Source organism: Rhinopithecus roxellana, chromosome 18 (genome assembly GCF_007565055.1).
Source record: "Rhinopithecus roxellana isolate Shanxi Qingling chromosome 18, ASM756505v1, whole genome shotgun sequence".
In the NCBI taxonomy this organism is placed as follows: Eukaryota; Metazoa; Chordata; class Mammalia; order Primates; family Cercopithecidae; genus Rhinopithecus; species Rhinopithecus roxellana.
In genome coordinates this window covers 1,460,902-1,488,146 of record NC_044566.1, presented here as the reverse complement: position 1 = coordinate 1,488,146, position 27,245 = coordinate 1,460,902, and positions in this window count along the sequence as shown.

Below are 27,245 nucleotides of genomic sequence, written 5' to 3'. Positions count from 1 at the left end.
AAATCTTTGGGGTGAAAAATGTATCCCCTGGGCAATGCAGAATCCTTGTAAGATTTTTGTGGAGAAAAAAAAAAATGATAATGTTTGGAATAATTCTGGAACGACTGCGATAATGAATTGGAGAGGAAGCATTCTAGAGATACATAGATAGGACACTTAGGATAGGACTGCACAATTCAAGTAAGAAATAAAAGAAGCTTAAACCAGACTCTTCACTATAGGACTGGTGAGATGGAAACAGGTTCAAGAAATGGCAAGTGGACAAGTCAAGCTAATGTGGGAAATAAAAATGAGGCTTAGAGAGATAGCCAGGCAGGACCAATCACTTGTGTGCAGACTGAAGAAGCAGCCTCAGTTTCGGGGGCCAGTTCAATTTTAGACTTAGGGAGCAAGCTTCAGGAAGAGGGGCTCTTCAGTTGTGTTGATACATCTGCAACTTGGGAGAAAGACCTGGGCTGAAGGTGGAGATAAGGAAGTTACCAGGTATACTTGAAAGATGTAGCCAAGGGCACAAGAAGGAATTACTAAGGGAGATTGTGTATTATGAAAACAAATGGGGATAGAACAGATGGAGTATTTTAGAACCCCCCTATTTAACAAAGGTATAGATTAAAATGTGCATGTGAAGGAAAGCGAGGAGGACATGTTATATCAGAGGCAACAATGTTGTTTCGGGATCATGAAAACAAGGGAAGAAGTTTCTATACAAAGGTACGAGGCGTAACACCGCATGCTGCAAAACTGACTTCCTGACCTTAATATTTATCAAATGTGTAAAATATTAGGTGCATTTCTAATCATGCATTATGCCTGTGGATATTTCTTTGTAAGACTCAACTGTTAAAGAGCAAGTTACCATTGCTAGCAAAGAAGAAAAAATAAAATAATATGATGCTTTTCTCCCAAATGCAGTAATTCAGCTCCAAAGTATTAGCAGGGATTCAATACAGGTTTTTTTTGGGGTTTTTTTTGTTTGTTTTTTTGTTTTTTCCCCAAAAGAGAGGGATAGCTTTGGTAAGTATAATAAAATAAAAAACAAATGATAATCATTACTTCTCTTTTTCAATTTAGTTTATTTCTATTACAGATCCACAGACATTATAACTTAAATCAATCTCAAAGTGCTATAAATGATTCCATATTATTTGCCTTAGTTAATAATCAGCAAGGAATACAAACCGGAATACAAACATCACCAGCTTGCTTCTCTATTTTTAATTTTGTTTGTACTCCAGCAGGTGAAAGAGAAACTATTTTCATACTTTCTTTAAGGAACAAAAGACTCTAGGTTCAAGTCCAAGGTGTCAAATCTAAGTAAAGCATCAACGCTACTTGGAGGCTGAGTTTCTGACATGACTTGAGCATGCTTGTCCTTTGTTTTACCCACAGGTGATCTTCAAATTAAAAGCTCAGGGGTACAGCATGGCTAGGACTACCAGGACATTGCAAAGTTTGCTGTTCTTTCCAAGACTCTGTGCTCAGCTGCCAAATGGCTGATCCTGTGGCAGTATCACCCCAGCAGCTGTGTCAAAGAGCAGATGGGTGAGGAATCATGTCGCCAGTGGCTGAAGTGTCTCCGAGGCCCAGTGTCTCTCTGCATTGCTCAGACGCTTCACTTCTTGCCCATTTGCAATCCAGGCCATGGATCCACAAAGCCAGTTGTGTGGTCTGCCAGCCAGCTGGCCCTCCAACATGATGGAGATGAAATAGAGCTGGATTCAGTGCCAGCCGCATGGCAGATCATGGAAGACAGAAATTCAAAGTATCTTGCCCATGCAGGGGCCAGAAAGTCTGCACCAAAGTTCGGTTCAGACAATTTGAATTCATTTTGACTCCTTCTGCTTTGCATCATTACCAAAATTAGCTTCCATTTTAAGTGAAACATATTAGGGTCTTTTAAACTTTTAATCACTTTTTTAATGATTTCTAGTGCAGGAGGAGCTGAGGTTTTTTTCTCTTTCTCATTATTTATATTATTACCATAATCTGAAAGTTGTCCATCTCAAATAGCTACCAGGACCACTCTCCCCACTCCCACTAACCCACCAAATATAAACTGTCTTTCCATCCCCAAAGGACTGACTTTCACCTATGCATTTAACATAAAATCTAATAAGCTTCATTCGACCTTTCATTTACTTACACGTTAGATATTTATTAACTCCTTCCTCTATTTATGTTGCATTGGTTTTCCATTGTTACTGTAACAAATGATCACAAACAGTGCCTTAAGATAACACAAATTTATTATTTTACAGTTACAGTGGTCAGAAGTCCAAAATAGGTGTTGCTGAAAAAAAAATACAGAAACAGGGTGTCAGCAGGACTGTGCTCCTTTGAGAGGATCCAGAGGAAACTCTGTTCCCTAACCTTTTCCAGCTTCTGGAGGTGCCTGCATTTCTAGGCTTGTAGCCCCTCTTTCCATCTTCAAAACCAGCTGGGTAGTACCTTATAATCTCTCTCTCTCATAGGATCATATGGGATCACACAGATAACTTGAAATAATCTCCCCATCTCAAGATTCCTAACTTATCTCATTTGCAAAGTCACCTTTGCAATGTGAGGTAATATACTCAAAGTTTCTGGGGATCAAGACATGGACATCTTCAAGAAGCATTATTCTGCCTATGACATATGGGAATCTAACAATCAGTAAGACTCTCCAAATCCCTGCCCTCATGTATGTTCAGAGCAATCGGAACACAGGTGCTGTGGGATTCTCTCTTCTCTTTATCAATCTGTGTATCTACAGATATATCTATCCATTAGATACAGATATATCTATCCATCCCCCTCAAAATGGAGAATAAGAACTCATTAATTGTGTACAAGGAGAAATGCCTGTGTTGGCATTCATTGACTTTTCTCATTTTACTGATTCTTACTAGTATAGCTAGTTACAATAATTAATGAATTCTTAGTAAACCCTATTTGCTAATCTTGACCCTAAAATACAGAAGTGGGCAGCTGAAGTGAGTGTATTTATATTGATATATCTATCATCATCACCATTGATCATCATAATCATCATCATTACCACCATCAAGACTGCCTTCATCAACACCACCACACCATCACATTAACATAATTATCACCTTATCTTCATCATCCACACCATCATCTTCACTATCACCACCACCACCATCATTATTATGCTCCTCACCCCATCCTATCACCGTCATCATCATCCTCACCACCATCATCATCCTCCTCACCACCATCAAAATTATCATCATCCTCACCATCACATCCTCCTCCTCCTCACCACTACTACAATCACCATCATCCTCATCACCACCATCATCCTCACCACCATCATCATCCTCATCACCACCATCATCATCCTCCTCACCACCATCAAAATTATCATCATCCTTACCATCACGTCATCCTCCTCCTCCTTACCACTACTGCAATCATCATCATCCTCATCACCACCATCATCATCCTCACCATCATAATCATCATCCTCACCACCGATTCCTCCTCCTCCTCCTCACCACTACTACAATCACCATCATCGTCATCACCACCATCATCACCCTCACCATCATAATCATCATCATCCTCACCATCACATCCTCCTCCTCCTCACCACTACTACAATCACCATTATCACTCTCATCACCACCATCATCATCATCCTCACCACCATCAAAATTATCATCATCCTCAACATCACATCCTCCTCCTCCTCACCACTACTACAATCACCATCATCATCCCCATCACCACCATCATCATCCTCACCACCATCAAAATCATCATCCTCACCAACATGATACTCATCATCATCCTCACCATCGCATCCTCCTCCTCACCACTACCACAATTACCATCATCATCCTCATCACCGTCATCATCCTCACCACCATCATAATCATCATCATCCTCACCATCACATCCTCCTCCTCACCACTACTACAATCAACATCATCACTCTCATCACCACCATCATCATTATCCTCACCACCGCATCATCCTCCTCTTCCTCACCACTACCACCACCATCATAATCCTCAACACTACCACCACCATCATCATCATCCTCACCCTTATTACCAACACAACTACCACCAGTATCATCATCCTCTTCACCATCAAGATCCTCACCATCACCACCATCCTCCTCCTCACCACCACTACCATCCTCACCATTATTTCCACCACCACTACCACCATCATCGTCAGCATCATCATTCTCATCACCACCACAACAACAACCATCATCACTATTTTTATCATCCTAACCACCACCAGCATCATCATCCTTACCCTCATTCTCACCAGCACCACCACCATCATCATCACCATCATATGCAACAGCAGTAATACACCATAGTACACTTGTAAACTAATGTTTACCTTTTGAATACATCATTTATCCTCAAACAAACTAGCTTAGTAGATCAAAAGATTTTAAAGGATTACCTCATATATTTCATATAAGAAGAAAACATGGACTCAGATATGTTAGGGGCATTTAGGAGACTTTCCCAACACCTTGTATTAGAAGGTAACACATTGGCTCTTAAACGTAGAACTTTTTGATGAATCATTCCTTTTTCCACCAAACCACACTGTCTTTTGGAAAGTATACATAATGTTGTATCTTAACTAGAGGGAAGGGATGACAAATTCAAAAGAATGATCCGTATTAGAATAAGAGGATAGGGACTGCCTTCATTAATCAGTATGTACATTGAAGATTTCCTTTAATTACATACTATTAGTTAAAGCCCTACTCATCCAGTCTTAAGTGATCTTACCCACCTGGCATTTCTATGGCAATTGTACCACCAATGTCTAACAGCATCTCATCCAACATTTTTATTTGTAAGTTCTTAGATGAATGGCCTATAGCATATTTCTTTATAATTGCCGTAGTGCATTTGTTGCACTTAGAAATGCCTAATAATGATCCAATAAATTTTAACTAAATACCCAAGAAGGTGTGCTTAATAGTATACAGAGTGGTGTGCACTGGCTGTCAAAACCCAATGGTACACATCTCTCCTAACTCTGTTCAGTTACATCCTGTTGGTAGCTTGAAATCAGCCATGATAGGCATGTTCACACTGTAGACACCAGGAAATGTTACAATCAAGGGACCCACGCCCAACCTCATGAAAGCCAATGTTAAACATTACTTGTGCACACTGCTTGTAAGTACCAGTAAATTGACAGTGGGTTCAGTGTTCAACAGTCCTGGGTTTTATTCTTAGCGCTGATACAAGCTGATTCTGAGACAGCTTTGATTCTGTTTTACGCCTTTTTCCTGGAGGAAGGATAATGGTTACCACTCACCACTTATCAACCTCATATGATTTTCTCTGCAGTGATTTGAAGATCTGTTCTGAAATATGTAGTGCAAAGACAACATGTTATTATTTTGACTACACTGACAAACAAGAATGAAGCGAGAAGAGGAAACACAAGGTTTCCATGCCCCAGTGGGGGGTTCTGTGTTGCATCCCTGCTGTGATGGGAAGAGTGAGGACCATGGCATTCTGTATAATGATGCACTCTGGACTTCATGTATCCATCAAATGTTATTGTAGTGAGTATTTCCTCTGCAAAAAAAATTCAGAAATTGAATGACGACAATAAACATTCAGAGAGCAATTGTGTAAATTAAACATAAAATGCCAGCCAAGCTTTGTCATAAGCTATATGTATATATATATTTGTGTGTGTGTGTGTGGAGGGTGTGTGTCACGGGAAGAGAGAAAGAGATTCTCTAAAGATAAATCTCTTCTCCAGAGACATTGCGCTGCCACATTACACACTTTAAACTTCCAAGATGCACCTTCAGGGTCCTCTTGATCTTGTTTCAACACCCTTAAAACCAACTGTCCTAGAAGAGCCTATTTTCAGAAAATCTCCCTAGTTTCAGTTCACTTATAACAAAATGGATAGCAGCCTTCTGGGAATGATGTGCTCAGAAGGCAACCCCAAGGGCCTCTGGCAGAAAGAACTATTGATGTCTCTGGAAACCCCAGTTATCCAAGGCCACTGCTAGGCTGTGCTACATAGCCCCTGACCTCACTTTTGTCTTTCTCTCCTGTATCATAGACCGTCAAAGCACACTGAGAACTGGGGGCCTTATATCCGTGAGGGTCCACACTCATGCAGAACAGTGCAGCACGGGCCAGCTAGAACGGAAGCTGGACCACATGGCCAAAGGTCACTGACCCAACATGATGGCACATTTACCACCAAGTCACTAGTGTAGACTGAGAGACTGTGATGTGGCAGACCCTAACCACAAGTTTCAAATGTGGTCCTCACAAAAACTATGAGTTAGTTATCTCCATTTCACTAAAGCTAGGAGAGGTTGTCCAAGCACACAGTAAGTATCAAAAGCAGAAACTGAGCTTTGTTCTGACTCCAACATGCCAAGGTCTTCATTGCTACCAACTCCCTCAAGGTATAAGTCGAACTCCATCCCTCTTCCCTGCTCCTTTGATTTAATATCAAGCCCACAACGATATGCCATCTGACACCAGCTAGAATGGTTATTATTAAAAAGTAGAAAAATAACAGATGCTGGTGACGTTGTGAAGAAAAGAAAACGCATATACACTGCTGGTGGGAATGCAAATAAGTTCAGCCATTGTGGAAAGCAGTTTGGCCATTTCTGAAAGAACTTCAAATAGAAGCACCATTTAAGTCAGCAATCCAATCACTGGGTGCATACCGAAAGAAATATAAATCATTCTACCATAAAGGCACGTGTACTCATATGTTCATCACAGCACTATTCACAATAGCAAAGACATGGAATCAACCTAAATGCCCATCAGTGGTAGCCTGGATAAACAAAATGTAGTACATATACACCATGGAATACTATGCAGCCGTAAAAATACAAGATTATGTCCTATGCAGCAACATGGATGGAACTGAAGGCGATTATCGTAGGCAAACTAACATGGGAACAGAAAACAAAATACTTTCCCTTTTCACTTGTAAATGCAAGCTAAACATTCAGTACATATAGACACAAAGAAGGGAACAACAGACACAGAGGCCTCCCTGAGGGTAGAGCATGGGAGGCAGGTGAGGATTGAAAAAACAGGAATCAGGTAGTAGGCGTGTTACCTGGGGGACAAAATAATCTGCACATCAAACCCTCACGACACATAATTTACCTATATCAGAAACCTGTACATGTAACCCTGAACCTACAATAAAAGGTAAAAGTAAAAATAAAAAGAAAAGAAAATGTGGTACTTATATACAATGGAGTATTATTCAGCCGTGAAAAATATGTGAGACTGTATCATTTGCAGCAGCACAGATGGAGCTGGAGGTCATTATGTTAAGTGGAATAAGCCAGGCACAGAAAGATAAACGTCGCAGGGCATGTTCTCTCTTAATTGTGAAATCTAAAAATCGTAACAATTGAACCCATGAAGATAGAGAGCAGAAAGATGACTCCCAGAGTCTGGGAAGCACGCTGGTGGGGTAGGTGGGAGTTAGGAAAGGTTAATGGGTATCAAAAACGTTAAAGAATAAGTAAGTCCTAGTAACTGATAGCATAGTGGGTGTCTAAAATCAATAATAATTTACTTGTATATTTTAAGCTCTTTAGATAGGTATAAAAAGTTATATAGGTATAATTATATAACCTTTTATAACTATATAAATTATTTTAACAACTAAAAGAGTATAACTGGATTGTTTGTGACAGAAAGGATAAATGCTTGAAATGATAAATACCCCCCTTTCCATGGTATAATTATTAATGCATTACATGCCTGACCAAAATATCTCATATAGCCCACAAATATATACACCTAAGATGTGCACACAAAAGTTAAACATTTAAAAAGTTAAACAAATTAGTGAATAAAAATATAATGCTCAAAGAATTCTTTCACTTTTCATCTCATATCTAAGGTTTTGTGTGATTGGGTAAAATCTGGTGATTGTTCCTGATTAAAGGAAGATCAATTGAGAGTGAGAACTGATGGCTGCACTCCACCTAGAATAAATTAGGTCACAAATTGGAATATTAATTTAAACATATTAATACACGAGGGCTTAAAAGCATTAAATAGCTAACATTGTATAGTATGGGATATAAATAAAAAACAAAATAAATTATCGTGCTCTTTTTTTTTTTTTTTTGAGATGCATTTTCACTTGTGTTGTTCAGACTGGAGCGCAATGGCGTGATCTCAACTCACCACAACCTCTGTCTCCAGAGTTCAAGCGATTCTCCTGCCTCAGCCTCCCGTACAGCTGGGATTACAGGCATGCACCACCACACCCGGCTACTTTTGTATTTTTAGTGGAGAGGGGGTTTCTCCATGTTGGTCAGGCTGGTCTCAAACTCCTGACTTCTGGTGATCCACCCGCCCCAGCCTCCCAAAGTGCTGGGATTACAAGCGTGAGCCACCGCGCCCAGCCTTATCATGCTCTTTAACTAAGTGTGTGATTTAAAAAAAGAAAAAAATTAAGTGGAAGTAATTGATTTCCCTAGTACCTTAACTTTGGTCAAATAAGAGAATCTGGGATTCTATTTTACCAAAATAAAATCTTGTTTCATAAAGGTATATTACCCTTAAAATGTGTGAAATTACCTATTGGATATTATTGTGCATTTTACAATCACAGTAAACATAAATTATTGTAATTAAACTTTAATACTTCGAAATACCTCTTTTTCAAACAAACCATAAAAGAATTATTCTTTATTTTACTCATATAAAACTTACATTCCTTATCCCTCCCAAATATTTATTTGATACTTTAGAGAAAAACTTGTTATATTTGATATTGAAAATGTGTTTTATTAAAATAAGCAGAATATTGTGAGATGAAATCAAATACCTAATTTCTGTGGAATACAAAACAATGTTTTATCTGTTTGTATTTAACTTCAGGTTGATGTTGACATATTCATTTAAAAAACCATTACTGGGGGCCGGGCGCGGTGGCTCAAGCCTGCAATCCCAGCACTTTGGGAGGCCGAGACGGGCGGATCACGAGGTCAGGAGATCGAGACCATCCTGGCGAACAAGGTGAAACCCCGTCTCTACTAAAAAAATACAAAAAAACTAGCCGGGCGAGGTGGCGGGCGCCTGTAGTCCCAGCTACTCGGGAGGCTGAGACAGGAGAATGGCGTGAACCCGGGAGGCGGACCTTGCAGTGAGCTGAGATCCGGCCACTGCACTCCAGCCTGGGCGACAGAGCGAGACTCCGTCTCAAAAAAAAAAAAGAAAAAAAAAACATTACTGTAGCATAATAATAAAATCATATAAAGTAATCAAATATTATAAAATAAATTGTTATAAATAAATATAAATAAACCAGAAATGAACATGGTTTATTTAAAATTAATAATAGAATAAAATGCAGATGGGCTTCCTCACATTTTCCCTGATTCACGGCTTTATTCCAGTTACAGAAAACTCTGTTTATCCAGAACCTTTTTCAAAACTACAGGGAAAATCAATTTTCTTCTGTTAGTATGGAAAATCCTCCAATACCTAGTCCATCTATCAACAGCTACATTTATATAAATGCCAGTGCATTTATTACTTCCTGAGAATCTGTATGTAAGATTTCAAAATAAAGGCTAAATTTGCATATTTAACTCATTTCATTAAAAACCATAGGATTTGAGACACCAAAGAAAGTCACAAAACCAAAAACCCCAGTAACTATTTCTTTTTAAAAATATTTTAACTCTTAATTTAGGTTCAGGGGTACAGATGCAGGTTTGTTATAAAGATAAACTTGTGACGGGGGTAGGGGGTTGGTGTACAGAGTATTTCATCATGCAGATACTAAGCATATTACCTGACAGGTTTTTTTTCTAAACTTCTCTCTCCTCCCAACTTCCTCCCTTAAGTAGGCCCCAGTTTCTTCTGTTACCTTCTTTCTGTCCCTGTGTTCTCATTATTTAGTTCCCACTTGTGAGACCATGAGATAATTTTTTGTTTGTTTCTGTGTTAGTTTGCTAAGAATGACGGCCTCCAGTTCCATCCACATTCCTGCAAAGGGCATGGTCTCATTCTTTCTTATGGCTATATAGTATTCCACGGTCCCTGGTGTACACGCACCACATTTTCTTTATCCAGTCTAGTGCTGATGGGAATGTAGGTTGATTCCATGTCTTTGCTATTGTCAGTAGTGCTGCAATGAACAAAAGCATGCATGTGTCTTTATAATAAAATGATTTGTATTCCTTTGAGTAAATACCCAGTAGTGGGATTGCCGAGTCAAATGGTAGCTCTGTGTTTTGTCCATTGTGCTTTCCACAATGGCTTAACTAATTTACATTCCTACCAGGAATGTATAAGGGTTCTCATTTCTCCACAAGCTCGCCAGCATCTGTTATTTTTGGACTTTTGAATAATAGCCATTTGACTGTGGAGAGACGGCATCTCATTGTGGTTTTGATTTGCATTCCTCTAATGACTAGTGATATTGAACATTTTTATATACTTGTTAGCCACATGTAGGTCTTCTTTTGAATAAATATTGTTGAATCTAGAGTATCTGAAGGTTTATCCTGCTATTATATTAAATTTTCAGTATAATGAAAACTTTTTATGGTAAAATGTTTAAAAGAAAGATGAAAAGAAATGCTGGACCCATAATCTTTAAAGCACAAAAACGGAAGTGTGAAATAAAATAGTCTGTAAGTCAAAATCAACTATCTATTGAATATTATAGTGCAATTATCTATTGAATAAAAAGTGTGTTTCTTGGAGAATATTGTGAATACATATTTTTATATTTATAAAATATAAAATTAATGTACGTATAAAACAAATATATACATTAATAGATGCATAATTATATGTATATCTATAAATTAATACATACATCTATATAATATAGATGTTATATATACACATTTATACAAAATATAGATGTTTAATGTAATATATAAATTATATGTCTCTAAAGTCACTTACAGAAAATATGTACATTTTTACTTCAATTTCCCAATTTTGATTTGAAAAAATATTGTGACAAATAGCCAATATTAAGGGGTCATCCAGGGCTACTGAGGCATATTGAGTAATAAGCATTCAGTAACAACCAACTGCCCTATGGAACTGTTGTGGTCTTCCTACAAGGAAAGTCTCAGGTCATGTCAAATGAAAACAATGTTCATTCTGTCCCAAAATTTATGTCACCTAAGAGTATTTCCTAATCTTTAGTTCAACACTTAGCATGTGCATTCTGATCAATGTAATAAAGTTTTATAATTTTTAACATCTTAGGAATTAAAATTTTGCTATATATTTGTGAATAAGATAGGACTTTCTCTTTCTTGACTGACATTGAGGTCACTGTCTCAAAATAGTTCTGCCTATAGAAAAACACGAAGCTTTGCACTTCTGATCCAACTAACCTCTTCAAACTGTGCCTTGCAAGAGTGGCTCTTCAGAAATGGGTTCTTTGCAGCACTCATGTTATGGTGAATATGGAAGCAGCTGAAGAAATTGGTGTGCTGTATTCCTACCTAAGGAACTTATACTCCAACAAAAAATCATTCATATTATTTGTTTATTTTCTGTGAGTGGCAAAGGGATCTCTAATGTTCCAGGCTTTAACAGACTGAACCTTTGAAAACTGCTATGTATAATCATAGAAGTTCTAAATAATTTCTTGTGAAAAGGCAATATCAGTTACACCATACAATCATTCAGTGTGTTCCTCAGTCATACCAGATTCACTTCTTTTGGATGGCATCTTTAAGTGCCACTGTAAGTAAAACAAAGGCTTGATCCATATGGGTCAAAAAAAGTTTTTCCAATATTCTCATTTTACACAAGAACCACTGTTCTTTTATAGTTCTACAAAATACAACCTTCGTGACAAAGTAAAACCTGTAACAATAAGTCATTTAAAATTCATATGACATAGACTTTGATATTTCTACCATTTACATTGCTCACGGCATGAATATGCATATATGACTATAATAACAAATATTTTCCCACCAGTGTCCTTCATTATAGTTTGTCCAGACTCTCATTCAATAGTTGCATAAGAAAAGTGATAAGCTAGTCATATAATTACAGAAATCAAGCTAATCATCCCTAAAAATCTTGAATCATTCTCTTAAGGTTTGTTGATAACATACTTCTCCTATTACATTATTAATTTTAATTTTAGTGACAAAAATTGGTTGCATAACCTTGGCATGTAACCATCACTTGCAATGATACTAATAATTTAATACTCTTTTTCCAAATCACATTTCTGAGCTCCTTGTGCAAGCATAGAGCCAAGGAAACAGTAGGGAAAAGATAAGTGCATTTCCTCCCATTAGATGACCAGTAACAATGACAAAATGAAATATTGATCTACTCTTTTGGCTGAGCTTTCTCAGGTTTGCAACCATCTCCTTCTCAGCTGTGGACAGAGCAAAATCAAAAATTGATTATCTCTCACTTCTAGACCTAAGCTTCATGGATCTTCAGTGGTTGACTAGTTAATTAAATACGGTAACAGAATCGCAGATTAGAGCTTTCTCCGTAAGCATGCCATTAATCAACCCATTTTTCAATTCAAGAAATATCTGCACAAAACTACTGCAATATTACATCTTAGCCATAGCCTTCTATCTACTATTTGGCAGAGTATAAGTTATTTGTCCCACAGGGAGTTTCATCATCAATTCACAGCTTCTTTTCTTCGTTTCCTAGACAAACTATGAAGGTTAATAGACGTTTTAGATCTTTCATCATTTATTTGCTCAAAGAATGAAATGCCAGCTCTCTAAGAACTGAAAACCGAATGGAGAGGGTGTCCGTGCAGATTTATGTTTGACCAATGCCAGTGAAATGGGGACCCTGCCCTGCTTTGCAATGTACAGTGGTGAGGAGTTCTTGGGTTTATAAAAACAGCTTACTCTTCTGCAAAGCAGATATTGAACATTATGTGTCTGAGCATTAAATTATTAACGTTAAAAAGGATATTTCCTTAGAAAGAATTTTTGGCAAACACTGATAAAAACCATCCCTCTTAACTTGGGTACAGGACATGAAACACTGGAAAGCAATTTTTCTGATAAATAACAACTCAGGCAGTCTATTTTTTAAATCTGGTGTTGTAGCAAGAAAGCTGCAGGTGATGCATCTCACAGGGAAAAGCACCAGGTAAAGGCAGAGGTGAACAGGGTGGAGAAAAATGCAATAGACAAGACTGAGTGGTACACACTATTCAGTTGGGAGAACTCAAAAAGGGAAGATTTAAAACTTTCGTTGCTTCTTTTCAAACCTAAGTTGAATATTCTTACAGACACCAGGGGCCAGATCCAAGTTTGCAACTGGTGCCTGGCATGGTACAAAAACTAACTTTATGTTAGAGTGCCATGTGAGAAGTTTGTATTCATTCCACAAATAGATTTTGAGTTTTCAAGCCATAGTGCTAAACACTAGGGACACAGAAATAAATAAAAAGAGCACCTGTTGTCTCATATTTCAGAGTGAAGTTGGAGGGAGGCAAGGATACTATACCAGTAGGGATTAATCTTAGCAGCTACCTCTCCAGAATGATAAGCCTCCCTGAAAAAATCATCCACAGGCTCCTCTACCTCTTGACTTTCGTTCCACTCAGAGCTAAGCTTTAGTGAGGAAGAATCAGTATTTGCTGTCTTCACTTTGTCACCCTAACATTCACTCTCAGACCCACTGTGTTCTGAATTTGATCCCTCTATCCCATACCCACACAACCACCAGTGGAATTTCTGTTGATGAAGTCACTGACAATCAATTAATTTCGAAAGCGAAAAATCTTGCTCACTCACCTTGTTTAACATTAGTTTTCCTTCTCACGATATTATACTTCCTCGGTGATCTTTCTAGTCTCTGATTATTTCTCCTATCTGCAGAGTTTTCCTACTCTCTGTACCCTTTAAATGTTCTTAGCTGTTCTGATCCTAACTTAAATCTTTCTTTCTGTGACATTCTCTTTATTAGTCTATCTACTTTCATGGATTAAATTATATCCCATATATAAATATATTTTGTGCTAATAGAAAAAGAAAGTGTTCATTCTAGAAGAAAACCTAGAAAAAACTCTTCTGGACATTGGCCTCAGCAAAGAATTTACTACTAAGATCTCAAAAGCAAAGGCAACAAAAACAAAAATAGACAAATGGGCTTAAACTAAAGTGCTTCTGCACAGCAAAAGAAACAAGCAACAGAATGAATAGACAGACTACAGAATGGGAGAAAATATTTGCAAACTATACATCTGACTAAGGATTAATACCCAGAATCTACTAGGAATTTAAACAACTCAACAAGAAAAATAAATAAATAAATAACCCCATTAAAAAGTGGGCAAAGGACATGAACAGACATTTCTCAAAAGAAGACATACAAGTGGAAAATACACGAAAAAATTATCAACATCACTAATCATCAAAGAAATACAAATTAAAATCACGATGAGATCCTATCTAACACCAGTCACAATGACTATTATTAAACATCAAGGAAAAAAAAATGTTGGAGAGGATGCAGAGAAAAGGAAATGCTTGCCCACGTTAGTGTTAATGTAAATTAGTACAACCTCTATGGAAAACAGTATGGAGATTTCTCAAGAAACTAAACATAAAACTACTTCTCAACCCAGTAATCCTTCTATTGGATGTCTACCCAAAGGAAAAAAAATGTTATATCAAAAAGACACTTGTAGTCATACATTTATCACAGCATTATCCACAATAGCAAAGTCATGGAATCAACCTGTGCCCATCAACTGATGATTGAATAAAGAAACTGCGGAAAATATACATCATGGAAAACTATGCAGTCATAAAAAGGAAATAAAATCATGTCATTTGCAGCAACATGAATGGAGCTGGAGGCCATTATCCTAAGTGAAATAACTCAGAAACAAAAAATCAAATACCACGTTTTCACTTATAAGTGGGAGCTAAATGATGGGTACATGTTGACATAAAGATGGAAATAATAGATACTGGAAACAAAATGCAGAGGTGGGTTAGGGTTGAAAAGTTACCTATTCTGTTCATTATTAGGTACATTATTCATTATTCAACTGGTACACTATTCATTATTCAGTTGATGGGTACACTGGAAGTTCAAACCTCACCATTTTCCAATGTATCCATGTAAGAAACCTGCACATGTGCCATCCTTCATCTATAAAAATAAAAAGAGAAAGAGCATAAGACTTGACATCAGAAACTGCAGACATTAGTTCCAGGAATCTCCACAACACTATTTGTGATGATGGACTTAATGTTGGATTTATGTGGTCTCCTGTTCAGTCTCCTTAGTAAAATTACAGGTTTAGATTTTAAATATTTATTACTCCCTCCATTTTTATAATGAAACATTAAGACATTCAACTATTGAATATCTTATTGTGTAGACATACCTTATTTCTCACACAGAAAAGGTGAGAAGTAAGAAAAGTACTCAAATCCAGTTTATACTAAAAGTTTTAGATTTTTCTTCATTAACACTTCCAGAGTTATTGCCAAGTCACTAAATTGACTGATTCACTTCTGAGAGTTGCATTATTAAGTGATGAATGGACAATACATTCATTCTCCCTATATGTGGATGAGTAAACTAAGATATAGACAGGTTATGTAACTTGTCCAAGGTTACAGAGCTTGTTCCTGTTATTGTGAAGATTCAACCCCCACCCCCAATCTGACTCCTGAATACATGAAATACAGCTTCAAGACACAAGGATTCCATGTATTTAATATCTTAAGCCGTTTGCTCTCTCTTGCAACATTATTTTCAACTTGTTTCCTCCCCAGCTTTAATAATTTGATAAACATATTCCACTGTGAATGTCCAGGGTGGTCACTGCAAAACTAAATCCCTGAGAAGGAGTCCGTTGTAAATCTGTAGCTCTTTCACTACTGGTCCTAAAGAGATTACATCAAAACTGAAATTGTTTCTCTCTTCTCCAAGTGACTCGGTTAAGGCTGAGCTGAAGTAGATCACTAGGGAATTAATCAATACTCTCACTTAGCCTACCCTATATATTCTAATGGCATTGATTTTTAAAAATTGCTGCATCTAGCAATGTTCCTGTCCAACAAAGTAAGCACACTCACACACGTGCACACACACACACGTGTGCATATATACACACAGACATAAAACACAGAAAGGCTAAACGTGGAGTTCCACAAAAGTGACGTTTTCTTTTATCAGCTGGACATCTCCTAAAATATCCTCACTCCAAACTTTCAGAAGAAAGGGTATTAGGGCAAATAAAATGATCAACATTAAGTAAAATATTGAAAAGTGCTTAGTATTTTGGGAGCAGCTGGGTCTATAGTGAAAGTACAGGCATGGTTCTAGCCTATTGAAACTACAGTGAAGTAATATCACTCTTGAATTCTGATTTGACATGAGGACACCTAAGAAAAAAGACTACATATTCCACTCTTTTTTGTAGCTAAGTAAAGCCATAGAGTAAATTCCATTCTACGAGGTTCAAGGGAAAGTGCTGAATGAAATTTTCAACAGATTCCCTGAAAAGGAATTATTTTATTCAACACTATTCCCTGAAAGGGAAATGGCATACTCTCTTATTTTTCAAGTAATAGTGTTTAATAGTGTTAATAGTGTTAACCTTGAAAGTTAAAATGTGAGAATATTCACTGGAGCTGCAGCTACCATACTTGAACTCTGGGAAGTTACCAGATAGAAGGATTCTGGTCCAGAATGATCATGGGACCACCATGCCAGCCCCAGGCTGTGCATGTCAGTCAATAGATAGGAAAGAAAAATAAGCATCTATATACTGAGAAAATTGACATTTTAGATTTTTTCTTTGCCACGTTATCCAAGCCTGTACTTAAGTAATACAAGTGAATAGAACTGAGATCTGTTGATGTTTGGCAGATTATTTCCCCACTCAAAGAGTTTCCTGTTTGCTAAAAATAATTTAAAAAGGAGAAGAGCAAAAAAAAGAACAAGAGGAAGAAGAAGAAGAAAAAAGAGGAGGAGAGGAGGAGAAGGAGGGAAGGAAGAGGAGAGGAGGGGAAGATGAGGAAGAAGAGCAAGAGGAGGAAGAAGAAGAGGAAGGAGGAGAAGGAGAGGAGGAGGAAGAGGAAAGAAGAAGAGGAAGGAAAAAAGGAAGGAAGGAAGGAAAGAAGGAAAGTAGAAGAAGATAAGAAAGGAGAAGAAAGAAGGAAGAGAGAAGAAGAAAAAAGAAGGAAGAAGAAAGAAGAGAGGAAGAAGGAACAGAGGAAGCGAGGAAGGAGAAGAAGGAGGAGGAGGAAGAGGTGGAGAAGGAGAAGAGGAAGAGGAAGAAGAAGGAGGAGGAGGAGGGAAGGAAAGAAGGAAGGAGGAAGGAGGAAGAAGGAAGAAGAAAGAAGGAGGAGGAGGAGGAGAAGAAGAAGAATGAGGAGGAGGAGGAGGAGAAGAAGAAGAATGAGGAGGAGGAGGGAAGAGAAAGAAGAAGAGAAGAGAAGAGGAAGAGGTTGAAGAAGGAAAACGAGGAGGAGGAAGGAGGAAGGAAGCAGCAGCAGCAGCGGAGGAGAAAGAGGAGAAGGAGGAGGAGGAGGAGTCGTAGTAGCAGTAATAACAAACTGTCAGGTATTACTTTTCACCTGTAGAAATTAGAGATTAGTTGTCTACAGAGTCAACAAAATGAACCAATGAAGAGCAGAGATTCCTCTTTGAATGTTTTTTTAATGTAGAAGCAGAGTAAGTAGAGACTCCGTGTTTCCCACTTTCACCCTTCCTGGGTGGAACTGGAAAAAGGACTGCAATTTTTTTATAAAAGGTTTAGTATCTTCCATGTGGACATTCAGGAAAAGCACCAGGAGCCAGCTACTTTGACAGCAGCTTGACTCATTTTTCTTGCTGTGTCTTGTTGCCATTACAAATCATCACCAGACACCAAACCAAAGAACAATCAGGTAAGTTTGGGATACTCTGAGCACTGGGTTTCTTCTGGGGCTAATGAATATTATGTCAAAACTAAAGATTACTTTCCCTAGAAGCTTCAGGAAAGTCAAGATGAAACTTTCCACTTTCAATAACAATATGTAGAAATGGTGGTCCAAGGGAGAGAACTTGTTTCTAAGAATGATCCTAAAAGATGACTAAAATAATATTCCTGTTTGAAGGCTTTCTTCTGAATTTCCCATTAATGTAGCTGATGCAATAAAAAAAATTTTTAGACACAAGTACAATTAAAGGATAAACAAAATGTTAAACCAGAACTTGAAAGCAAGAAAATAACCTCTTAGAACCAGAACAAGCACCGTTTCACTTCTTGCGTAATGATTATAGTAATTAGCTTGAGTTGTAACCCTTCCAGTAATATTCAGCCTATCTGAGCAAACATTAAAAAAATCTGCTTTCGGCCGGGCACGGTGGCTCAAGCCTGTAATCCCAGCACTTTGGGAGGCCGAGGCGGGTGGATCACGAGGTCAGGAGATCGAGACCATCCTGGCGAACACGGTGAAACCCCGTCTCTACTAAAAAATACAAAAAAAAAAAAAAAAAAACTAGCCGGGCGAGGTGGCGGGCGCCTGTAGTCCCAGCTACTCGGGAGGCTGAGGCAGGAGAATGGCGTGAACCAGGGAGGCGGAGCTTGCAGTGAGCTGAGATCGGCCACTGCACTCCAGCCTGGGTGGCAGAGCGGGACTCCGTCTCAAAAAAAAAAAAAAAAAAAAATCTGCTTTCACAACTATGCAAAAATAAGGGGGCAGAGGAAGGTGATATAAAATTTCCAGTAAGGAAAAATGTTCCAGTATTAAAATCAGAGAACCATTTGCAGGGTGCCATATATGTTCAATTGAATATATGCAGATGAAAGCACTAAAAAAATCTGCATTTTTTTATTCAAGGCCATTTTAATTCATTAATAATTTATTTATATGGGAAATAGAATGTCATCCCAAATGGAAATCTTTGTTTTTTCTGACTAAATACATATTTGCTGTGCTTACTTCAAGGAAAGCATACAAATTAGAACCAGAAAAAGTGATAAATATATCTAACAGAGTCTGGGAGAACTCCAATGCAGAGCTTCTATTGTCCTCAAAGACACTGCATTCCCAGCATCAATGTGTGGCATACACACACAGAGCACTGCCAATCCAGAAAGTTCACCCAAGCTTCAGTGGCCAGAGATTCTGTTGAGGCTTCACTAAAAAAGCGTGATTGATGATGCATTGCCCACATGGCTGAACTCGGTCTTTAGGTCAAATTATACCATGTAACCTAATCATATGATGGTCATTCTGGCATGGACAACTCCCACCCCTAGATTATGTGGTTGGGCCAGCCCCACCCTGAGTCATCTCATTAGCCTTAAACTATCAGGTGTGGTCCCAGAGGCATACCATGCGCAACAAAGAAACTTATATCACTTCAGAAAGTCCGACGCTTAAATAGTTACCTCTCAGGAGGTAACTTCTCTTTGGATGAGGCCAAATCCTTGGCTACACAGGTTGCTAATACCTATGTAAACCCCCTTAGCCTGACATGAATGTTCCTCTCTATGACACAGTGTGGTCTCCCCTCACCACCAGTCCAAATCAGTTTCACCAGTAACCATGCTTCATAACTTGAAAGGAAAACAGAAGTCATCACATGGGAATCCACTCATCTTTCCATCAACAAATTGTACCTTTTCTTCCTTCCATCTAAATGAAGCAGGTGTCTCTTCTCACAGTGGAGACCAGGTGGCTTTTGCTGTTCTGGGTGCCATTCTCTTCCATTTTGTTAGGGGCCTCACTTTCTAAGGTAGGGGCCTCTTTCTCTTGCATTATCGTGCAATCTTTCACACTGGATGTGTCTTCTCATATCCAAACCTTCTCTAAAATATTTTATTTTGTAGTATTTATTTATTTTGATACAGGGCCTTGCTCCATCATTCAGTCTGGAGTGCAGTGATGCAATCATAGTTGACTGCCGTCTCAACCTCCCAGTTTTAAGTGATGCTCCTGCCCCAGCCTCCTAAGTAGCTGGAACCACAGACACAGGCCACCATGCCCAGATAATTTTTTAATTGTGTAGAGATGCGGTATCACCATGTTGCCCAAGCTGGTTTTCTTTTCTTTTCTTTTTCATTTTCTTTTTTTTTTTTTTTTTTTTTGAGATGGAGTCTCGCTCGGTTGCCCAGGCTGGAGCGCAGTGGCATGATCTCTGCTCACTGCAAGCTCTGCCTCCTGGGCTCATGCCATTCTCCTGCCTCAGCCTCCCGAGTAGCTGGAACTACAGGTGCCCACCACCACACCTGGCTAATTTTTCTGTATTTTTAGTAGAGATGGGGTTTCACCGTGTTCGCCAGGATGGTCTTGATCTCCTGACCTCGTGATCAGCCTGCCTCGGCCTCCCAAAGTGCTGGGATTACAAGCATGAGCCACCAAGCTGGTTTTCAATTCCTGGGCTCAAGCAATCCTCCCACCTCAGCCTCCCAAAGTACTGGGATGACAGCCATGAGCCATGACTCATTTCCCCCATCTCTTTCAGTTACCACACTCTCTCTTCTCAAAAACAAGCAGAAGATGGTTATTTTCTCAATCCTTATCCCTCTTTTCTCCTGATATCACTACTCTGTTCAAACAGCTCCTTTGAAGATCACCAATAAATTCCATATTGTTAATACTGTTCCCCATTTGACTTGACCACATAGTGGGATCTTACACAGCTTATTACCCCTCTTCTTGAAGTAGTTGCTTCTTCTGCTCTTATGTTTCATTTATTTATTTTTATTTTTATATATTTGTATTTTATTTATTTATTATTTTTTTAAGACAGAGTCTCACTCTGTCACCCAGACTGGAATGCACTGGCACAATCTTGGCTCACTGCAACCTCTGTCTCCTGGGTTCAAGCGATTCTCCTGCCTCAGCCTCCCTAGTCAGTGGGATTACAGGTATGCACCACTGCGCCTGGCTAATTTTTGTATTTTCAGTAAGACAGGGTTTCACCATGTTGACCAGGCTGGTCTCAAACTCCTAACCTCGAGTGATTTGCCCTTCTTGGCCTCCCAAAGTGCTAGGATTACAGGCATGAGCCACGGGGCCTGGCCTTCTTCTGCTTTTAATGACCCCATACTCTTTTACATATCCCTTGATTCTTCTGGCCTAACTGTGCTGTCAGTTTGATCTTTAAATGCAGGGGTTCTTCAATGTCTAGAACCAGTCTTTCTCTTCTATCCCTAAGTGAGCCCATCCATATTTATTTTCATTAATTGTTAGCCAGTGACTTCTAATATTTTATTTCCAGGCCCTGTCTCTTGTGTGAGCTTTGTGAAGCGTATGTCAACTGTCTGACTCACATTTCATTTGAGTATCTCATCGTTTTCTCAAATAAAAAATAAATAAGAAAGCATGTTCTAAGCTCAACTGTATCTTCTTTCATGTTTCCTGTCTCAGTAACAGGTACCCCCACCCATCAGCTGCTCATATCAGAAACACTGTCATCCTCCTTCCTATCTTCCTCTTCTCCCAAAGCCCACTTTACACCTATCTCAAGTCTAAATCTACCTCTAAAACAGATCTCCAGAATTCATTCACCTCTCTCCACTTCTGTCGCCTGGTCCGCAAAGCACTCAACCTCCATAGAAACTGCTAAGACCATCCTCATTTCACACTGTCCTTGTTCTGCTTCCTCCCGATGTCCTTCCTCCTCCTCCAGAGTGGTCTTTACATTGCTCTTACTGTCTTCTGTGTAAAACCCTTCAAGGGCTACACATTTCTCTAAGGACAAAGACACTAATCCTTAATACAGCATCAAAGCCCTGCATCCTCTGACCTCAGACTACCCTTTCCAGCCTCACCTTAAACCATTCTCTTCTCCACTGTGAATTTCAGTCTCACTGACTTTCTTTTACTTCCTGGAAACCACCTCACCAGGCCAACTCTAGGTCTGCACAAATGCTATTCTCTCTACAAGCAAGGTTGATTTTTGTATGGCTGAATATTTTCTAAACCTAAATGCAGTGAAAAAAGTCATGATATAAAAGATCCATAACTATGAAGGTAATATAATTAAATTGTCTCCATTTGAAAAAAAAAAATACCATAAACAAAAGCAACAAAAACTTAGAAAATATTGACAAGATTTCTCACAATAGAGTTGATAGCATCATGTGAATCAATAAAAAAATTTTAAGACCCAACTAATAAATGGGTAAATATAATTCTCCAAAATAGAAAATACAGTGATTAATAGTCACTAACAATATCAAACCTCAATAGTAATTAAAAGTATAACATAACATTATATTGTATATATGACACATTTTGTTATATTTTGAAGATAAACACAAGTAAAACTCAAGTTTTTACCATAAGCTAGGCACTTTGCTAAATGTGAATATGGCAGTGATCAAAATAGACATATTCTGTCTCCACAGAGCCTATACTTTAGCAAAGCAAGATCCATTAACCAAATAATCACATGGAATTAATTTGTTAGTAACATAATGAAACTAAAGAGCTGTTTTTTTAATTGCAGTGCCATTATTAAAGAAAGAAACATAGGTGAATGTTTGATCTATTCAAATCTATCTTCTCTGAAAGAAATAATGCTAGAAATCAACAACTGGTGTTATTATCCTGTCACACCAAACATTGAAATAATCATCATCCCATTCTTCCTTGCAGCTTTTAGTCCTGTTTTTTTTTTTTTTTTTCAGCATCCTTAATGTTACATCTCCTCTTTTGCTTTTGGTTCCCAGAAATTTGTCCTTCGACTGACTCTGATATGTGGCTGTTGGTAGAGTGGACTCTCACCCTCCCAGTTCTTCTCTCTCTAGGAGATTTCCCCCATAGAATTTAGAAGTGACTTGGAAGTAGCAGAAATGGAAGGATCTACAGAAGTGTCTAGAAAGTCTGAGCAGCAGGAAATGCAGAGAGACATCAGCACTGAGATCACTTGGGAGCAGAAGGAATTGGGAACGCACACAGACCCACCTGGCCAGGTGGGAGGCTTACTGTGGGGATGGCAGGACATTGTTGGGAACTATTTGGGGTTCTAGAAAACCATAGTGAGAGAGAAATCAAATGAATGTTCTTCAATCATATCCCCCACTCTGCCCCTGTGCTCTAACAGAGTGGATCAAAGGCAATGGCAGTGGCACCCAAGTGGGTTACCAGAACGCTCAACTTAGCTGAAGTCACAATAAAATTGGATTGCACCAAGGATGATCATAAGAGGTGTTCAGTATTCCCAAGGATTTGTAAATGAGAACCCTTGTGGTTAATCAAATCAGCATTAATTAAAGAAACACCCTTCAAGACGAGGCTGTAATTTTGGGAAAAATCATTGTAACTTACTCTGCCATCCAGTTATGCACGTCACAATTAATCGTCAGGTTCAAGGGGAATTCATCCTGAAGATAACCCAGACTCGGGTCTCCAGTCTGCCTATGATTACGTTTTTCATTTTACGTTACCCAACATTTTCAGTTCATGTGCCCGGGAACACTGGCAGCTCTAGTGAAGCTTGCCCTGGTGGGGTTTTAATAGAGAAAACGCAAATCCAAAACACTGGAAGACCTGTGTGCTTTCAAAAGAGACCACTTTAGTAAGATAAAAAAAAATAGCTTTAAAGTATGAATACATAATATCCAGATTGGCAGTTCAGCAAATAAAGAAGTAAAGTGTTCAATGAAAAGTACACTCTCTTCCAGGCTCGCGCTAGGTTCTGGAGTGAGGAAAGTGTGCAGGTAGCTCTACCCACTCTGAATGCCCTAGTGATCCTCATGTTCCGGTACAGAGATGAGAATCAAAGATCAGAAAAAAATACATAAGAAAATATTTATGCTAACAATAACAAATATAAGGAAATAGACAGTTAAACCATAAGGACAATTGGTGGTTAGTACTGGTGTTTGGAAGGTGGGAGATCATTCCAAGTTGGGGTGAATTAGTAAGAAAGTCTTTCTGGAGGAAATGATATTTAGGTTATGTTCTGAAAGATTTAGAAATGTAAAGAGAGAGATGAAAGGGAATTGTAAAAGGAATATGCAGTTTTCTGGGACCTGAAATATTGCTATCAAGTCATCACTTCCAACCTGGGGAAAGTTAAACCCTGCGCTGGTCTAAGTCTTTATCTTGTTTCCTTCCCACCCCTTCATTTGTCTAAGTTATTATCAGTTTCTCTTCTTCTCACATTGTCAAAAGCTGAAAACTTCATTTTTAGAAAAAAGAGAGACAGAAGAGGGAAGATGGAGGAGAGAGGAGCGGAGAGGGGAGGCAAAGGGGACATAAGGGGAAGTGAGGGGAAGGGAGGGGAAGGGAGGGGAGGTGAGAGGAGAGGAAAGGAGAGGAGAGACAAAATAAAATGAAGCTACTCTCATTTTTCAAGTACAATTTAGGGAACTAATATTTTCCAGTTAATACAAGAACTTGCACTTTAAATCATGCTATATTTATTTAGAACAGATAGCTCCATGTCTCCTCACTCTGTTAGTTTCCTGTCCTATTCTTGGCATCAGACCTAACGTTTGTCATCCCAAATTCTATCCTCACAGCCAGATGAATAGCCCTAAGTTATGCCATCTGGCCAAACGGTAAACTCTTGATGGGGTCTGCCCCTTTTTGAGATTTTGTCCTTCAGCTCATTCACAATGCTTTGGCTTAAAACGCCATATAAACAAAAGGCTGTCAGATATGGTAAATACAGGTGCTAATCTGTTTTCATGAAGCATTCATCCCACTTAATTGTTTAAACCTTCACCCCTGTACACGCCCGTCACTATTTTCTGTATCCACCTTATTTTCCGTAATCTTACTTCCTCATATTTGATGCCTGGGGATCCTGCAGTTACCAATTTTCCATGTGTCAAACCGAATGGAATCAGGTTTCAGAGAGTGAACTGTCACTGAAGTGACATGTTTACACCAGAGATACACAGATACCAGATCATAAAACAAGGGGCACATTGGGAAAGTCCCTGTTAAACAGAAAACCAACACTCTCACTTTCAAAGAATCCTTTCATTGGCATACTGCTAACTTAGAAATGTTAGAAAGGGCAATTGGGGTGGGGGGTGAAAATAAAAGCATTTTCAAAAATAAGGTAGACAAAACAAACAGGGTCATTACTGAACTGAAATTCTTACATTAATAATCCTTATGAATTAAATAAATAAGTTGTGAAACTAACCTGTCACTTTCAAAGAATCCTTTTGTTGGCATATACCATTACCACAGAGATTTTAGAAAGGCAGCTGTATACAAAATGATCACTTATATTATTCAAATTGCCAAACAATTTTGAGCAGCTACAGGAATCCTTGCAGAATGATTTCTTTAATGAGTATGCACAGAAAGAGAAAATTATAAGTCTCATATTCTTTGATTCAGCCATTACAAAAATCTATAACTGAAGCCAGAGGTTACAAGCCTTAATTAACGGTTTAATAAGGAGTCATGCAAATAATTTGGAGACTGTTGATGTGGGGAATTTTTTAAATTAAAGTATTCACTTAACTATCACATCTTATTTAAAAACAAGACAAATTTTGGCAATATTTACATAGTAGATATGATCAAACTTGACTCGACAGTTAATCTGCAGCTTGTCATCAAGAACTTGAGTTTCTAAGTGAACTCCCTTTGCTAAGAGAAAAAAAAAAATCCCCTTCCTATAAATATTGAAAAATCTGTTTTAATAATGTATAAGTTCCAGGGACTGTGTTTATGACTGTTTACTGCAAAAAGTTCCATTTGTTAGAAATTTGTCTTAGAAAGCTGTGCTTGTTCACTTAGAGTTATGAACCATTTTGTCATAGAAGTTAGAAGTTGATTTCATCCACCAACCTCATGATAATTAACTCACCACCTGTGATCACACAGTATTTTGTAACTTCATCCAAATTTAATGGCTTGACCTTATTTGTCAGTGAAAGAAAAAGACAGCAGATTCTATTGCCTTTCCACAGGATCAGCCTATTGCAGAACTAAGATTCGAACCTGGGCAGTTTGTCTAAAAGTCTGTGCTTCTAACCCTGACAGCACTCTGCTTCTGCATAAAAAGTAAGTAATAGACTAGAGAGAAATATTAGCAGTAATATCAGCAGACCTAGTGACCAACAGAAAAAGGCAGAAATAACAGAATATTCACAGGAAGATACAATGTATCTATTAATGACATACTTTGACAAAAGTTCAAATTTGGTAGGTTGAGGAATAAATGGAAAGTGAGAAATTGGAGAAAATTTGTAAATTGTATTTTTGAGTTTATTAAAATTCTTCTTTTTAACTATAATTTAAATTAAAGGGATTTTGTTTGTAAAGATTATAGCACTATTAGTTCAGTAATAATCCTGTTTGTTTTGCCCAAGCATTTCCTGAAAGGCTGTATTTCAGTGCACTTAAACCATTAACAAATCAGCATTTGGGGAAGAAAGATGCCCCCACAAAACTGCTGCCATGAAAACAACACATCTTAAGGATCACTTAAATATTGTTGAGGTCATTATTTTTCAAATACAATATAAAAAATCATTTTTTACCTCTCTGAAAGTTTTCTTAAGGAGTATATGGTGACTTCTAAGGTAGCCTTTTTATGAAATGTATTTATTCATTTTTATGTAACAAAAATTCAAGTTCTACCAGAAAGTTTGTAAATTAATAAGTTTTATAATTGATTTCGGAGGCAAATGCATGAGTAGTCTAAATTTTTCATCAGATACAGTATCTGTAACAAACCTTCTACTGTTCCAAATTCCCCAAAATTGCAACATATGCTTCCAAGAAAAATAATAGAATATCTGTCCAGTTACTAGTAATCTTAAAAGGGCAGGAACAGCTGCCAAAGTCATTAGAGGTTGGTCATCCATGTATGTGTTTTTTGAGGGGAACAATCTGTAATTAATTCTGCATTCACCAGCTGGTGTCTTTCCCATCTCTTCTCCCTATCCCCTCCCCAGGAAAAAAAAAAAAAAAATCAGACCTAGGAAGTCATCTGTTGCCACACTTAAAACAAGAAAAAAAAAAAAAAAAAGATCATTTGCTCAGGCACACACAGACAATGTGTAAAATGAGTAAAAGGTAATTAATTCTTGATCATTGGAGTTCAGTGCAATACATTCATTAAAGAAATCCAAAATGTATGGGTTTTATTTTTAGGATTCTCATGAATCCCTCTTCAAGCTAACACTCCTACCTAGCATGCTAGACCACCAGACAGTGCTGCATTCAGCAAGTGTCCACAACGAGTTCGGTCACTCGCTTAAACGAAAGGTAGATTATGGAGTTGGTGCTAATATCAAGATCAGTGGCTTTTAACTTC